Consider the following 16,851-nt stretch of genomic DNA (forward strand, 5'->3'; position numbering starts at 1 on the left):
AATATCACAGTTTCACTGCCACTATTTGCTCTTTCTTCTCTTGTGTTCTCCTGTTCTTGTTACTGCATTCACTGCCTTGTTCTGCGCTGCTACTACTTGCTGTTGTGCTGCTGCTGTGCACTGCTTCTGCTGCTGCTGAAGCCACCACTGCTGCTGCTGCTTCTTCTCCAGCCCAGCCTTGTCTGCTGCTGCTCCAAAGCTCACTGTTACATTGAGCCCAGTTCACTGTTACCAAACCCAAGCTCATTGCTAGGGTGAAGCAAAAGCCCAGACCACTGTTAGGGTGCCCAAGGCTCAGTTCAGTCCATCTGTAGTCCAAAGGCCCAAAGCCCAGTTCATTCTTATAGAATAAGCCCAAGCACAATTAGAAGCCCAATAGCAATTTAGAACCCAAATAGCTAGAAACTCCAAACACCCCCAGTCTCTGTGGATCGACCCGTACTTGCACGAGCTACAACTGACGACCGTGCACTTGCGGTATTACTGTAGGCCCGTTTCATTTCGCTTCAATTTTATACGCTTTCCCGGGTCCACCAAGTTTTTGGCGCCGCTGCCGGGGATTGGTGTTGTGTTTTATTGTAGTTTTATTAGCTATTTTTGCATTTCACTGCATAGCATTTGCATTTGCATCTGCATCTGCTTCACTTCATTTGCTGTTGGACCTGTTGTTCTGAACCAGTTTTTCCTCTGCTGGGACGCCACCAAGGAAAAGAACCAAAGCCCAACTGGGTTTTTGCAACAATATCAGAGCAGCTGGGCTGTGCTTAAAAGGTAACCCATTTAAGAGAACCCGGATTGTGGGCTTCCAATTTTTAATTGTGGGCTTGTAATATTAAAGCCAATTTTTGGGCTTTTTATTTTTTGTTGGGTTTGTAATTAATTTTTGTGGGCTTGTTTGTTTAATTTGTGGGCTTGTATTTAATTTTTGTGAGCTTGTTTAATTTGGACTTGTATTTTGTATTCTGGGTTTTAAACCCAGCTGAGCTTGTAACCGATCACGCTAGGTTAACTCGTTAGTGGGCCGAGTACCCAAATTCTAGGCCGAGATTTTGGACTCAGTTTCACCAAACGTTTTCAAACCAGCTGAGCCAAAGCAAACACAAAACCAACAGTGGGCTTGCTCCCATTCAAAAACCAAATTTTATTTTCTGTTAAAAAAAAAAAAAAAAAAAAAGAAAAAACCAAAATTTTGCTCCTAATTCCAAAAAAAAACCAAAACTTTTCTCCCATTCAAAAACCAAATTTTACTTGCTCCCATTTTAACAACCAAATTTTTTTCTATAACCCATTAAAACCAAACTTGCTCCCAAAATTTTAAAAACCAAAAAAAAAATGTCTCCCAACAAAACCAAATTTTTCCCAAAAAGTCAAATCCCATTAAAAACCAAATTTTCTTGTAGATAATGTGTTAGTTAAAATTCCTTTTGTATATATTTTGTGCTCATCCATTGCGACTCCGAATATGTTGGAGTTTTGCCTTGGATAACGGAGTTTTAATTCTGCTTTCGCCGAAATCGGTTATTCTCTCTCCTTTTACTCTACTCAGCATGTCCCTTTCCATATGTTGCATTTTAATTCTTTCCATATTTTTAAACATTGAGGACAATGTTTAGTTTAGGTTTGGGGGTATAGAGTAGATACCATGATAATATGCCATAATTGAAAACGAACTCCTTCTTCTTTTGAAAAAATCGAAAAAAAATTAAAAAATGAAAAAAAATGAAAAAATCATAAAAATGGAGCTCATTTACCTTGAAATGTTGACTCTTGTGCAAATATGTAATTATTAGGAGTCTTAGTCTAGATATTTAGGCACCCTGATTCTAGCACAATTCACATAGTGATAAGAAATTTGCACGCGCACGATCTACCAATACATGTATGGCCTCGATCTTCAAGGTGTTTGATAGGAAGTCACGATTGCCAATCACTTTAGAATACTGAACGAAACTTGACTAGCTTGTTCTTTGGTTGGTTGGGATAGAAGGTGGAGGTTACATTAAGAAAGACAACCATCGAATTTAACTGGGTGCATCAAAAAGGGCTACCTCTTGCAAAGTGTCATGTAATTTTTTGTTTCTTTTGTTATGTATCAAAGAGCTACCATATGTAAAAATCAATTTCAAGTTCTTGGTAAAAAAATAAAAAAAAAAAAAAAAAAACGATGTAGATTTCAGAAAAAAAAAAAAGAAAAAAAAAAAGAAAATCAGAAAAATACAAAAAAATCAAGTATTCAAATTCCATTTGTGTCATGTAAAGAAAATAGTTCTCTCTTGTTCCAAAAATAAAAGAGAGTAGTCAATGTAAATAAGAGTCATGTAAAGAGTCTTTGTTGTTTCATTGTAATAAGCAAGGAGGGTGTATGCCATTGATGTACAACGCGAGTAATTGTGAAACACCTCCAACTCATTCACAATTCTCGTAAAGTCCGGACAGCTAGCTAGATTTCGACCTTGGTTCTTAGCCTGAGAAACTATCTCTTGGTGATAAGTAGTCATAACTTCAGATCTTTCTTTACACATGTGTAGATACACTTTACACTCTTATCACATGTCTTTTTTTGTTATCAGTGCTAGGATTGTGCCTTCGATAGCTAGATTGACATCTCCATTTTGCTGTGAGCTTAACTGACTTGCACATGTCACATTTGATGGAATCTGAGCTTATATTTTGACCTAGAACTTTGTAGGTACGTTCTAAGCAAACCTTCACGAGACTTCAACTCGTCCACTAGGGACACTTAGTGGTTTAAAAGGCTTAGTGCATACGCTAAATGCATTCGAGAGACCAGCGACAGTGGTATATGTAGGATTTCCTTAGTTTTGTTTTACTTGAGGACAAGTAAAATTCAGGTTTGGGGGTATTTGATGAGTGCTAAAAAGTGCATATTTCTATATATTTTCTTGGTATTTAACTCATCTTTGTGCATTAATTCTACATTTTATCCCATATTCTGTATTTCATTGTTTTCAAGAATAAATATTTTTCTTACTTAATTTTGCATTTTTAGGTAATAAATAAAGTTTGGATGAATAGCAGAGCGGAAAAGAGCAGAAAAATAGTGAAAAGCCGGGAGGAATTACACAAGGAAGCCGCGAAGAATGGAGCGCACGTCCAAAAAGCTAGGAATGGGCTCAAGAAGAAAGAATTGTTCTTAAAGAAGATATGGGCTTGGCATACCCAAGGCCCAAAACCCTTACCCAAACCCATTTTCTATATCCATACCCGCCTCCATTCTCAGCCGTTAGATCGGATTCATCTCATCATCCAATGGTCTCTTCTTCATCGTTCATCAAAATCTGAAGTCCCTGCAAAACACCATAGTACCTAAATTCCAAGCCTTCAGATTAGATCACATTTAGATCCTACGGTCGCTTCTTTGCCTGCGCATCAAACCTCGATACTTCCGCTTAACACTACAACACCTAACTCCATCTTGGGTCGTCCGTTTTGCTACATCCCTTCATCCGACGGTCGCTCCACGCTTACCTCCGTATCGCCGTTGGATCCACCTACCATCTTCCCATCCATCGCTCCTTGTCGCAGATCATCAAACTCCGCTGCACCTGTTTCACACCCTAGCCGAACACCTACACCCCAAACAAACAGACCCTAATCCCATTCTTCTCTCGAGCTCTTCTTCCCCTTCTTCCCAAATTTGCAGAGCTCTGCAACTCCATCACCTCCCCAGCTACACCTTCTTCTCGAACCACACCACCACCACAACCACCCGACAACACCTCAAACCCATCTCCCTAGCCTAGTTATTTTCCCCATCTCACAACCACTGAAACCCTAGGTTTTGGGGTGAGTAAAATAACTCGAACTAGGGAACAATTAGCAGCAGAGGCGTCAATTGAAGCATGAGAGAGGAGCAGGAAGGTCAGAAGAAGCATGGGTCGAGTCTATTTGCATCAGAGGGTGAGTTAATTTTAGTTATTCTCGAAACCCTAATCCTGCTGATTTGGGGATTTTCAAATTAGGGTTTGTAATTTAGGGTTTTGTTGTAAACTATAAATAGGAACTGATGTAGGATGTTAAAGGGTGTTCTTGGTTAGCCGAGACACCCCCTAATTGGGTTAATTTAATTTCACTGTTAATTTTTAGGGTTCTTGTTTTGCAATTTTTATTCACTGTTTAGTAGTTTAAATGTTGTGTTGTTCCTGTTAAATGTGTGTTGTTCCTGTTAATGTATGTTGTTTACATGTGTGTTACTGTTTTGCCATTCTAAATGTGTTCCTGTTAAATGTGTTGTTCCTGTTAAATGTGTGTTGTTCCTGTTAATCATGTTTAGTTCCATTGTAGTGTTAATTATGTTCTGAGTTCACTGTTGAGGCTCAGATGAAACCTTAGTGCACTAATGAATGATGAATTGCTAGGAAGGCCTGTTTGCTTGAGTAATGGGAAGAAGTTGGTGCTCTGATATGCCTGTGATTGACTGTGCTTTCAAAAGACAGTCAATGCTAGGGGCAAATCAGTGAGCAAGCTGATTCTCTTCCCATTCTAGTTGGATGCTTAAGTTTTTGCATTGTTTAGCTAGGACACAAGGTGGATTCTAAGCCTTAGCTTAGCCACAACTGCAACCTCCTCTCTGCCCTTGGCTCATAGCCTTGGTTTACTTCAATACCATTGCTTCACATCATCTTCACTGCCACCTTTCTTTTACCACTTTCTTTTGTAACTTACTTTGCTTCGTTGGCACTTTTCCACTGTTAACCTTCACCATCTCCACTGCCCTTGGCTTAGGCCTTGGTTCCATTGTTCTCTGCTTGTAGTTTCATTGTACTGTCACATTTACTTCACTGTTACCTTGTGTTTATTGTTTTATCATCCATTGCCTCATTATTTCACTACCATCTTCATTGCTTTGTAAATATCACAGTTTCACTGCCACTATTTGCTCTTTCTTCTCTTGTGTTTCTCCTGTTCTTGTTACTGCATTCACTGCCTTGTTCTGCCGCTGCTACTACTTGCTGTTGTGCTGATGCTGTGCACTGCTTCTGCTGCTGCTGAAGCCACCACTGCTGCTGCTGCTTCTTCTCCAGCCCAGCCTTGTCTGCTGCTGCTCCAAAGCTCACTGTTACATTGAGCCCAGTTCACTGTTACCAAACCCAAGCTCATTGCTAGGGTGAAGCAAAAGCCCAGACCACTGTTAGGGTGCCCAAGGCTCAGTTCAGTCCATCTGTAGTCCAAAGGCCCAAAGCCCAGTTCATTCTTATAGAATAAGCCCAAAGCACAATTAGAAGCCCAATAGCAATTTAGAACCCAAATAGCTAGAAACTCCAAACACCCCCAGTCTCTGTGGATCGACCCGTACTTGCACGAGCTACAACTGACGACCGTGCACTTGCGGTATTACTGTAGGCCCGTTTCATTTCGCTTCAATTTTATACGCTTTCCCGGGTCCACCAAGTTTTTGGCGCCGCTGCCGGGGATTGGTGTTGTGTTTTTATTGTAGTTTTATTAGCTATTTTTGCATTTCACTGCATAGCATTTGCATTTGCATCTGCATCTGCTTCACTTCATTTGCTGTTGGACCTGTTGTTCTGAACCAGTTTTTCCTCTGCTGGGACGCCACCAAGGAAAAGAACCAAAGCCCAACTGGGTTTTTGCAACAATATCAGAGCAGCTGGGCTGTGCTTAAAAGGTAACCCATTTAAGAGAACCCGGATTGTGGGCTTCCAATTTTTAATTGTGGGCTTGTAATATTAAAGCCAATTTTTGGGCTTTTTATTTTTTGTTGGGTTTGTAATTAATTTTTGTGGGCTTGTTTGTTTAATTTGTGGGCTTGTATTTAATTTTTGTGAGCTTGTTTAATTTGGACTTGTATTTTGTATTCTGGGTTTTTAAACCCAGCTGAGCTTGTAACCGATCACGCTAGGTTAACTCGTTAGTGGGCCGAGTACCCAAATTCTAGGCCGAGATTTTGGACTCAGTTTCACCAAACGTTTTCAAACCAGCTGAGCCAAAGCAAACACAAAACCAACAGTGGGCTTGCTCCCATTCAAAAACCAAATTTTATTTTCTGTTAAAAAAAAAAAAAAAAAAAAAAAAAAAAAAAAAAAAAAAAAAACCAAATTTTGCTCCTAATTCCAAAAAAAACCAAAACTTTTCTCCCATTCAAAAACCAAATTTTACTTGCTCCCATTTTAACAACCAAATTTTTTTTCTATAACCCATTAAAACCAAACTTGCTCCCAAAATTTAAAAAACCAAAAAAAAATGTCTCCCAACAAAACCAAATTTTTCCCAAAAAGTCAAATCCCATTAAAAACCAAATTTTCTTGTAGATAATGTGTTAGTTAAAATTCCTTTTGTATATATTTTGTGCTCATCCATTGCGACTCCGAATATGTTGGAGTTTTGCCTTGGATAACGGAGTTTTAATTCTGCTTTCGCCGAAATCGGTTATTCTCTCTCCTTTTACTCTACTCAGCATGTCCCTTTCCATATGTTGCATTTTAATTCTTTCCATATTTTTAAACATTGAGGACAATGTTTAGTTTAGGTTTGGGGGTATAGAGTAGATACCATGATAATATGCCATAATTGAAAACGAACTCCTTCTTCTTTTGAAAAAATCGAAAAAAAATTAAAAAAATTAAAAAATTTCAAAAAAATGAAAAAATCAAAAATGGAGCTCATTTACCTTGAAATGTTGACTCTTGTGCAAATATGTAATTATTAGGAGTCTTAGTCTAGATATTTAGGCACCCTGATTCTAGCACAATTCACATAGTGATAAGAAATTTGCACGCGCACGATCTACCAATACATGTATGGCCTCGATCTTCAAGGTGTTTGATAGGAAGTCACGATTGCCAATCACTTTAGAATACTGAACGAAACTTGACTAGCTTGTTCTTTGGTTGGTTGGGATAGAAGGTGGAGGTTACATTAAGAAAGACAACCATCGAATTTAACTGGGTGCATCAAAAAGGGCTACCTCTTGCAAAGTGTCATGTAATTTTTTGTTTCTTTTTGTTATGTATCAAAAGAGCTACCATATGTAAAAATCAATTTCAAGTTCTGGTAAAAAAAAAAAAAAAAAAAAAAAAAAAAAACGATGTAGATTTTCAGAAAAAAAAAAAAGAAAAAAAAAAAGAAAATCAGAAAAATACAAAAAAATCAAGTATTCAAATTCCATTTGTGTCATGTAAAGAAAATAGTTCTCTCTTGTTCCAAAAATAAAAGAGAGTAGTCAATGTAAAAAGAGTCTTTTGTTGTTTCATTGTAATAAGCAAGGAGGGTGTATGCCATTGATGTACAACGCGAGTAATTGTGAAACACCTCCAACTCATTCACAATTCTCGTAAAGTCCGGACAGCTAGCTAGATTTCGACCTTGGTTCTTAGCCTGAGAAACTATCTCTTGGTGATAAGTAGTCATAACTTCAGATCTTTCTTTACACATGTGTAGATACACTTTACACTCTTATCACATGTCTTTTTTTGTTATCAGTGCTAGGATTGTGCCTTCGATAGCTAGATTGACATCTCCATTTTGCTGTGAGCTTAACTGACTTGCACATGTCACATTTGATGGAATCTGAGCTTATATTTTGACCTAGAACTTTGTAGGTACGTTCTAAGCAAACCTTCACGAGACTTCAACTCGTCCACTAGGGACACTTAGTGGTTTAAAAGGCTTAGTGCATACGCTAAATGCATTCGAGAGACCAGCGACAGTGGTATAGGTAGGATTTCCTTAGTTTTGTTTTACTTGAGGACAAGTAAAATTCAGGTTTGGGGGTATTTGATGAGTGCTAAAAAGTGCATATTTCTATATATTTTTCTTGGTATTTAACTCATCTTTTGTGCATTAATTCTACATTTTATCCCATATTCTGTATTTTCATTGTTTTCAAGAATAAATATTTTTCTTACTTAATTTTGCATTTTTAGGTAATAAATAAAGTTTGGATGAATAGCAGAGCGGAAAAGAGCAGAAAAATAGTGAAAAGCCGGGAGGAATTACACAAGGAAGCCGCGAAGAATGGAGCGCACGTCCAAAAAGCTAGGAATGGGCTCAAGAAGAAAGAATTGTTCTTAAAGAAGATATGGGCTTGGCATACCCAAGGCCCAAAACCCTTACCCAAACCCATTTTCTATATCCATACCCGCCTCCATTCTCAGCCGTTAGATCGGATTCATCTCATCATCCAATGGTCTCTTCTTCATCGTTCATCAAAATCTGAAGTCCCTGCAAAACACCATAGTACCTAAATTCCAAGCCTTCAGATTAGATCACATTTAGATCCTACGGTCGCTTCTTTGCCTGCGCATCAAACCTCGATACTTCCGCTTAACACTACAACACCTAACTCCATCTTGGGTCGTCCGTTTTGCTACACCTTCATCCGACGGTCGCTCCACGCTTACCTCCGTATCGCCGTTGGATCCACCTACCATCTTCCCATCCATCGCTCCTTGTCGCAGATCATCAAACTCCGCTGCACCTGTTTCACACCCTAGCAACCGAACACCTACACCCCAAACAAACAGACCCTAATCCCATTCTTCTCTCGAGCTCTTCTTCCCCTTCTTCCCAAAATTTGCAGAGCTCTGCAACTCCATCACCTCCACCAGCTACACCTTCTTCTCGAACCACACCACCACCACAACCACCCGACAACACCTCAAACCCATCTCCCTAGCCTAGTTATTTTCCCCATCTCACAACCACTGAAACCCTAGGTTTTGGGGTGAGTAAAATAACTCGAACTAGGGAACAATTAGAGCAGCAGAGGCGTCAATTGAAGCATGAGAGAGGGCAGGAAGGTCAGAAGAAGCATGGGTCGAGTCTATTTGCATCAGAGGGTGAGTTAATTTTAGTTATTCTCGAAACCCTAATCCTGCTGATTTGGGGATTTTCAAATTAGGGTTTGTAATTTAGGGTTTTGTTGTAAACTATAAATAGGAACTGATGTAGGATGTTAAAGGGTGTTCTTGGTTAGCCGAGACACCCCCTAATTGGGTTAATTTAATTTCACTGTTAATTTTTAGGGTTCTTGTTTTGCAATTTTATTCACTGTTTAGTAGTTTAAATGTTGTGTTGTTCCTGTTAAATGTGTGTTGTTCCTGTTAATGTATGTTGTTTACATGTGTGTTACTGTTTTGCCATTCTAAATGTGTTCCTGTTAAATGTGTTGTTCCTGTTAAATGTGTGTTGTTCCTGTTAATCATGTTTAGTTCCATTGTAGTGTTAATTATGTTCTGAGTTCACTGTTGAGGCTCAGATGAAACCTTAGTGCACTAATGAATGAATTGCTAGGAAGGCCTGTTTTGCTTGAGTAATGGGAAGAAGTTGGTGCTCTGATATGCCTGTGATTGACTGTGCTTTCAAAAGACAGTCAATGCTAGGGGCAAATCAGTGAGCAAGCTGATTCTCTTCCCATTCTAGTTGGATGCTTAAGTTTTTGCATTGTTTAGCTAGGACACAAGGTGGATTCTAAGCCTTAGCTTAGCCACAACTGCAACCTCCTCTCTGCCCTTGGCTCATAGCCTTGGTTTACTTCAATACCATTGCTTCACATCATCTTCACTGCCACCTTTCTTTTACCACTTTCTTTTGTAACTTACTTTGCTTCGTTGGCACTTTTCCACTGTTAACCTTCACCATCTCCACTGCCCTTGGCTTAGGCCTTGGTTCCATTGTTCTCTGCTTGTAGTTTCATTGTACTGTCACATTTACTTCACTGTTACCTTGTGTTTATTGTTTTATCATCCATTGCCTCATTATTTCACTACCATCTTCATTGCTTTGTAAATATCACAGTTTCACTGCCACTATTTGCTCTTTCTTCTCTTGTGTTTCTCCTGTTCTTGTTACTGCATTCACTGCCTTGTTCTGCCGCTGCTACTACTTGCTGTTGTTGTGCTGATGCTGTGCACTGCTTCTGCTGCTGCTGAAGCCACCACTGCTGCTGCTGCTTCTTCTCCAGCCCAGCCTTGTCTGCTGCTGCTCCAAAGCTCACTGTTACATTGAGCCCAGTTCACTGTTACCAAACCCAAGCTCATTGCTAGGGTGAAGCAAAAGCCCAGACCACTGTTAGGGTGCCCAAGGCTCAGTTCAGTCCATCTGTAGTCCAAAGGCCCAAAGCCCAGTTCATTCTTATAGAATAAGCCCAAAGCACAATTAGAAGCCCAATAGCAATTTAGAACCCAAATAGCTAGAAACTCCAAACACCCCCAGTCTCTGTGGATCGACCCGTACTTGCACGAGCTACAACTGACGACCGTGCACTTGCGGTATTACTGTAGGCCCGTTTCATTTCGCTTCAATTTTATACGCTTTCCCGGGTCCACCAAGTTTTTGGCGCCGCTGCCGGGGATTGGTGTTGTGTTTTTATTGTAGTTTTATTAGCTATTTTTGCATTTCACTGCATAGCATTTGCATTTGCATCTGCATCTGCTTCACTTCATTTGCTGTTGGACCTGTTGTTCTGAACCAGTTTTTCCTCTGCTGGGACGCCACCAAGGAAAAGAACCAAAGCCCAACTGGGTTTTTGCAACAATATCAGAGCAGCTGGGCTGTGCTTAAAAGGTAACCCATTTAAGAGAACCCGGATTGTGGGCTTCCAATTTTTAATTGTGGGCTTGTAATATTAAAGCCAATTTTTGGGCTTTTTTTTTTTGTTGGGTTTGTAATTAATTTTTGTGGGCTTGTTTGTTTAATTTGTGGGCTTGTATTTAATTTTTGTGAGCTTGTTTAATTTGGACTTGTATTTTGTATTCTGGGTTTTTAAACCCAGCTGAGCTTGTAACCGATCACGCTAGGTTAACTCGTTAGTGGGCCGAGTACCCAAATTCTAGGCCGAGATTTTGGACTCAGTTTCACCAAACGTTTTCAAACCAGCTGAGCCAAAGCAAACACAAAACCAACAGTGGGCTTGCTCCCATTCAAAAACCAAATTTTATTTTCTGTTAAAAAAAAAAAAAAAAAAAAAAGAAAAAACCAAAATTTTGCTCCTAATTCCAAAAAAAAACCAAAACTTTTCTCCCATTCAAAAACCAAATTTTACTTGCTCCCATTTTAACAACCAAATTTTTTTTCTATAACCCATTAAAACCAAACTTGCTCCCAAAATTTTAAAAAACCAAAAAAAAATGTCTCCCAACAAAACCAAATTTTTCCCAAAAAGTCAAATCCCATTAAAAACCAAATTTTCTTGTAGATAATGTGTTAGTTAAAATTCCTTTTGTATATATTTTGTGCTCATCCATTGCGACTCCGAATATGTTGGAGTTTTGCCTTGGATAACGGAGTTTTAATTCTGCTTTCGCCGAAATCGGTTATTCTCTCTCCTTTTACTCTACTCAGCATGTCCCTTTCCATATGTTGCATTTTAATTCTTTCCATATTTTTAAACATTGAGGACAATGTTTAGTTTAGGTTTGGGGGTATAGAGTAGATACCATGATAATATGCCATAATTGAAAACGAACTCCTTCTTCTTTTGAAAAAATCGAAAAAAAATTAAAAAATTTCAAAAAAATGAAAAAATCATAAAAATGGAGCTCATTTACCTTGAAATGTTGACTCTTGTGCAAATATGTAATTATTAGGAGTCTTAGTCTAGATATTTAGGCACCCTGATTCTAGCACAATTCACATAGTGATAAGAAATTTGCACGCGCACGATCTACCAATACATGTATGGCCTCGATCTTCAAGGTGTTTGATAGGAAGTCACGATTGCCAATCACTTTAGAATACTGAACGAAACTTGACTAGCTTGTTCTTTGGTTGGTTGGGATAGAAGGTGGAGGTTACATTAAGAAAGACAACCATCGAATTTAACTGGGTGCATCAAAAAGGGCTACCTCTTGCAAAGTGTCATGTAATTTTTTGTTTCTTTTTGTTATGTATCAAAAGAGCTACCATATGTAAAAATCAATTTCAAGTTCTTGGTAAAAAAAAAAAAAAAAAAAAAAAAAAAAAAAAAAAAACGATGTAGATTTTCAGAAAAAAAAAAAAGAAAAAAAAAAGAAAATCAGAAAAATACAAAAAAATCAAGTATTCAAATTCCATTTGTGTCATGTAAAGAAAATAGTTCTCTCTTGTTCCAAAAATAAAAGAGAGTAGTCAATGTAAAGAGTCTTTTGTTGTTTCATTGTAATAAGCAAGGAGGGTGTATGCCATTGATGTACAACGCGAGTAATTGTGAAACACCTCCAACTCATTCACAATTCTCGTAAAGTCCGGACAGCTAGCTAGATTTCGACCTTGGTTCTTAGCCTGAGAAACTATCTCTTGGTGATAAGTAGTCATAACTTCAGATCTTTCTTTACACATGTGTAGATACACTTTACACTCTTATCACATGTCTTTTTTTGTTATCAGTGCTAGGATTGTGCCTTCGATAGCTAGATTGACATCTCCATTTTGCTGTGAGCTTAACTGACTTGCACATGTCACATTTGATGGAATCTGAGCTTATATTTTGACCTAGAACTTTGTAGGTACGTTCTAAGCAAACCTTCACGAGACTTCAACTCGTCCACTAGGGACACTTAGTGGTTTAAAAGGCTTAGTGCATACGCTAAATGCATTCGAGAGACCAGCGACAGTGGTATATAGGTAGGATTTCCTTAGTTTTGTTTTACTTGAGGACAAGTAAAATTCAGGTTTGGGGGTATTTGATGAGTGCTAAAAAGTGCATTTCTCTATATTTTCTTGGTATTTAACTCATCTTTTGTGCATTAATTCTACATTTTATCCCATATTCTGTATTTTCATTGTTTTCAAGAATAAATATTTTTCTTACTTAATTTTGCATTTTTAGGTAATAAATAAAGTTTGGATGAATAGCAGAGCGGAAAAGAGCAGAAAAATAGTGAAAAGCCGGGAGGAATTACACAAGGAAGCCGCGAAGAATGGAGCGCACGTCCAAAAAGCTAGGAATGGGCTCAAGAAGAAAGAATTGTTCTTAAAGAAGATATGGGCTTGGCATACCCAAGGCCCAAAACCCTTACCCAAACCCATTTTCTATATCCATACCCGCCTCCATTCTCAGCCGTTAGATCGGATTCATCTCATCATCCAATGGTCTCTTCTTCATCGTTCATCAAAATCTGAAGTCCCTGCAAAACACCATAGTACCTAAATTCCAAGCCTTCAGATTAGATCACATTTAGATCCTACGGTCGCTTCTTTGCCTGCGCATCAAACCTCGATACTTCCGCTTAACACTACAACACCTAACTCCATCTTGGGTCGTCCGTTTTGCTACATCCCTTCATCCGACGGTCGCTCCACGCTTACCTCCGTATCGCCGTTGGATCCACCTACCATCTTCCCATCCATCGCTCCTTGTCGCAGATCATCAAACTCCGCTGCACCTGTTTCACACCCTAGCAACCGAACACCTACACCCCAAACAAACAGACCCTAATCCCATTCTTCTCTCGAGCTCTTCTTCCCCTTCTTCCCAAATTTGCAGAGCTCTGCAACTCCATCACCTCCACCAGCTACACCTTCTTCTCGAACCACACCACCACCACAACCACCCGACAACACCTCAAACCCATCTCCCTAGCCTAGTTATTTTCCCCATCTCACAACCACTGAAACCCTAGGTTTTGGGGTGAGTAAAATAACTCGAACTAGGGAACAATTAGAGCAGCAGAGGCGTCAATTGAAGCATGAGAGAGAGCAGGAAGGTCAGAAGAAGCATGGGTCGAGTCTATTTGCATCAGAGGGTGAGTTAATTTTAGTTATTCTCGAAACCCTAATCCTGCTGATTTGGGGATTTTCAAATTAGGGTTTGTAATTTAGGGTTTTGTTGTAAACTATAAATAGGAACTGATGTGATGTTAAAGGGTGTTCTTGGTTAGCCGAGACACCCCCTAATTGGGTTAATTTAATTTCACTGTTAATTTTTAGGGTTCTTGTTTTGCAATTTTTATTCACTGTTTAGTAGTTTAAATGTTGTGTTGTTCCTGTTAAATGTGTGTTGTTCCTGTTAATGTATGTTGTTTACATGTGTGTTACTGTTTTGCCATTCTAAATGTGTTCCTGTTAAATGTGTTGTTCCTGTTAAATGTGTGTTGTTCCTGTTAATCATGTTTAGTTCCATTGTAGTGTTAATTATGTTCTGAGTTCACTGTTGAGGCTCAGATGAAACCTTAGTGCACTAATGAATGATGAATTGCTAGGAAGGCCTGTTTTGCTTGAGTAATGGGAAGAAGTTGGTGCTCTGATATGCCTGTGATTGACTGTGCTTTCAAAAGACAGTCAATGCTAGGGGCAAATCAGTGAGCAAGCTGATTCTCTTCCCATTCTAGTTGGATGCTTAAGTTTTTGCATTGTTTAGCTAGGACACAAGGTGGATTCTAAGCCTTAGCTTAGCCACAACTGCAACCTCCTCTCTGCCCTTGGCTCATAGCCTTGGTTTACTTCAATACCATTGCTTCACATCATCTTCACTGCCACCTTTCTTTTACCACTTTCTTTTGTAACTTACTTTGCTTCGTTGGCACTTTTCCACTGTTAACCTTCACCATCTCCACTGCCCTTGGCTTAGGCCTTGGTTCCATTGTTCTCTGCTTGTAGTTTCATTGTACTGTCACATTTACTTCACTGTTACCTTGTGTTTATTGTTTTATCATCCATTGCCTCATTATTTCACTACCATCTTCATTGCTTTGTAAATATCACAGTTTCACTGCCACTATTTGCTTTTCTTCTCTTGTGTTTCTCCTGTTCTTGTTACTGCATTCACTGCCTTGTTCTGCCGCTGCTACTCTTGCTGTTGTTGTGCTGCTGCTGTGGGCACTGCTTCTCTGCTGCTGCTGAAGCCACCACTGCTTGCTGGCGCTTCTTCTCCAGCCCAGCCTTGTCTGCTGCTGCTCCAAAGCTCACTGTTACATTGAGCCCAGTTCACTGTTACCAAACCCAAGCTCATTGCTAGGGTGAAGCAAAAGCCCAGACCACTGTTAGGGTGCCCAAGGCTCAGTTCAGTCCATCTGTAGTTCCAAAGGCCCAAACCACCAGTTCATTCTTATAGAATAAGCCCAAAGCACAATTAGAAGCCCAATAGCAATTTAGAACCCAATAGCTAGAAACTCCAAACACCCCCAGTCTCTGTGGATCGACCCGTACTTGCACGAGCTACAACTGACGACCGTGCACTTGCGGTATTACTGTAGGCCCGTTTCATTTCGCTTCAATTTTATACGCTTTCCCGGGTCCACCAAGTTTTTGGCGCCGCTGCCGGGGATTGGTGTTGTGTTTTTATTGTAGTTTTATTAGCTATTTTTGCATTTCACTGCATAGCATTTGCATTTGCATCTGCATCTGCTTCACTTCATTTGCTGTTGGACCTGTTTTCTGAACCAGTTTTTTTCCTCTGCTGGGACGCCACCAAGGAAAAAACCAAAGCCCAACTGGGTTTTTGCAACAATATCAGAGCAGCTGGGCTGTGCTTAAAAGGTAACCCATTTAAGAGAACCCGGATTGTGGGCTTCCAATTTTTAATTGTGGGCTTGTAATATTAAAGCCAATTTTTGGGCTTTTTATTTTTGTTGGTTGTAATTAATTTTTGTGGGCTTGTTTGTTTAATTTGTGGGCTTGTATTTAATTTTTGTGAGCTTGTTTAATTGGACTTGTATTTTGTATTCTGGGTTTTTAAACCCAGCTGAGCTTGTAACCGATCACGCTAGGTTAACTCGTTAGTGGGCCGAGTACCCAAATCTAGGCCGAGATTTTGGACTCAGTTTCACCAAACGTTTTCAAACCAGCTGAGCCAAAGCAAACACAAAACCAACAGTGGGCTTGCTCCATTCAAAACCAAATTTTATTTTCTGTAAAAAAAAAAAAAAAAAAAAAAAAAAAAAAAAAAAACCAAAATTTTGCTCCTAATTCCAAAAAAAAAACCAAAACTTTTCTCCCATTCAAAAACCAAATTTTAATTGCTCCCATTTTAACAACCAAATTTTTTTTCTATAACCCATTAAAACCAAACTTGCTCCCAAAATTTTAAAAAACCAAAAAAAATGTCTCCCAACAAAACCAAATTTTTCCCAAAAAGTCAAATCCCATTAAAACCAAATTTTCTTGTAGATAATGTGTTAGTTAAAATTCCTTTTGTATATATTTTGTGCTCATCCATTGCGACTCCGAATATGTTGGAGTTTTGCCTTGGATAACGGAGTTTTAATTCTGCTTTCGCCGAAATCGGTTATTCTCTCTCCTTTTACTCTACTCAGCATGTCCCTTTCCATATGTTGCATTTTAATTCTTTCCATATTTTTAAACATTGAGGACAATGTTTAGTTTAGGTTTTGGGGGTATAGAGTAGATACCATGATAATATGCCATAATTGAAAACGAACTCCTTCTTCTTTTGAAAAAATCGAAAAAAAAAATAAAAATTTCAAAAAAAATGAAAAAATCATAAAAATGGAGCTCATTTACCTTGAAATGTTGACTCTTGTGCAAATATGTAATTATTAGGAGTCTTAGTCTAGATATTTAGGCACCCTGATTCTAGCACAATTCACATAGTGATAAGAAATTTGCACGCGCACGATCTACCAATACATGTATGGCCTCGATCTTCAAGGTGTTTGATAGGAAGTCACGATTGCCAATCACTTTAGAATACTGAACGAAACTTGACTAGCTTGTTCTTTGGTTGGTTGGGATAGAAGGTGGAGGTTACATTAAGAAAGACAACCATCGAATTTAACTGGGTGCATCAAAAAGGGCTACCTCTTGCAAAGTGTCATGTAATTTTTTGTTTCTTTTGTTATGTATCAAAAGAGCTACCATGTAAAAATCAATTTCAAGTTCTTGGTAAAAAAAAAAAAAAAAAAAAAAAAAAAAAAAAAAAAAAAAAAAAAAACG

The sequence above is a fragment of the Papaver somniferum genome, chromosome 7 (genome assembly GCF_003573695.1).
Source record: "Papaver somniferum cultivar HN1 chromosome 7, ASM357369v1, whole genome shotgun sequence".
NCBI classification, from domain to species: domain Eukaryota; kingdom Viridiplantae; phylum Streptophyta; class Magnoliopsida; order Ranunculales; family Papaveraceae; genus Papaver; species Papaver somniferum.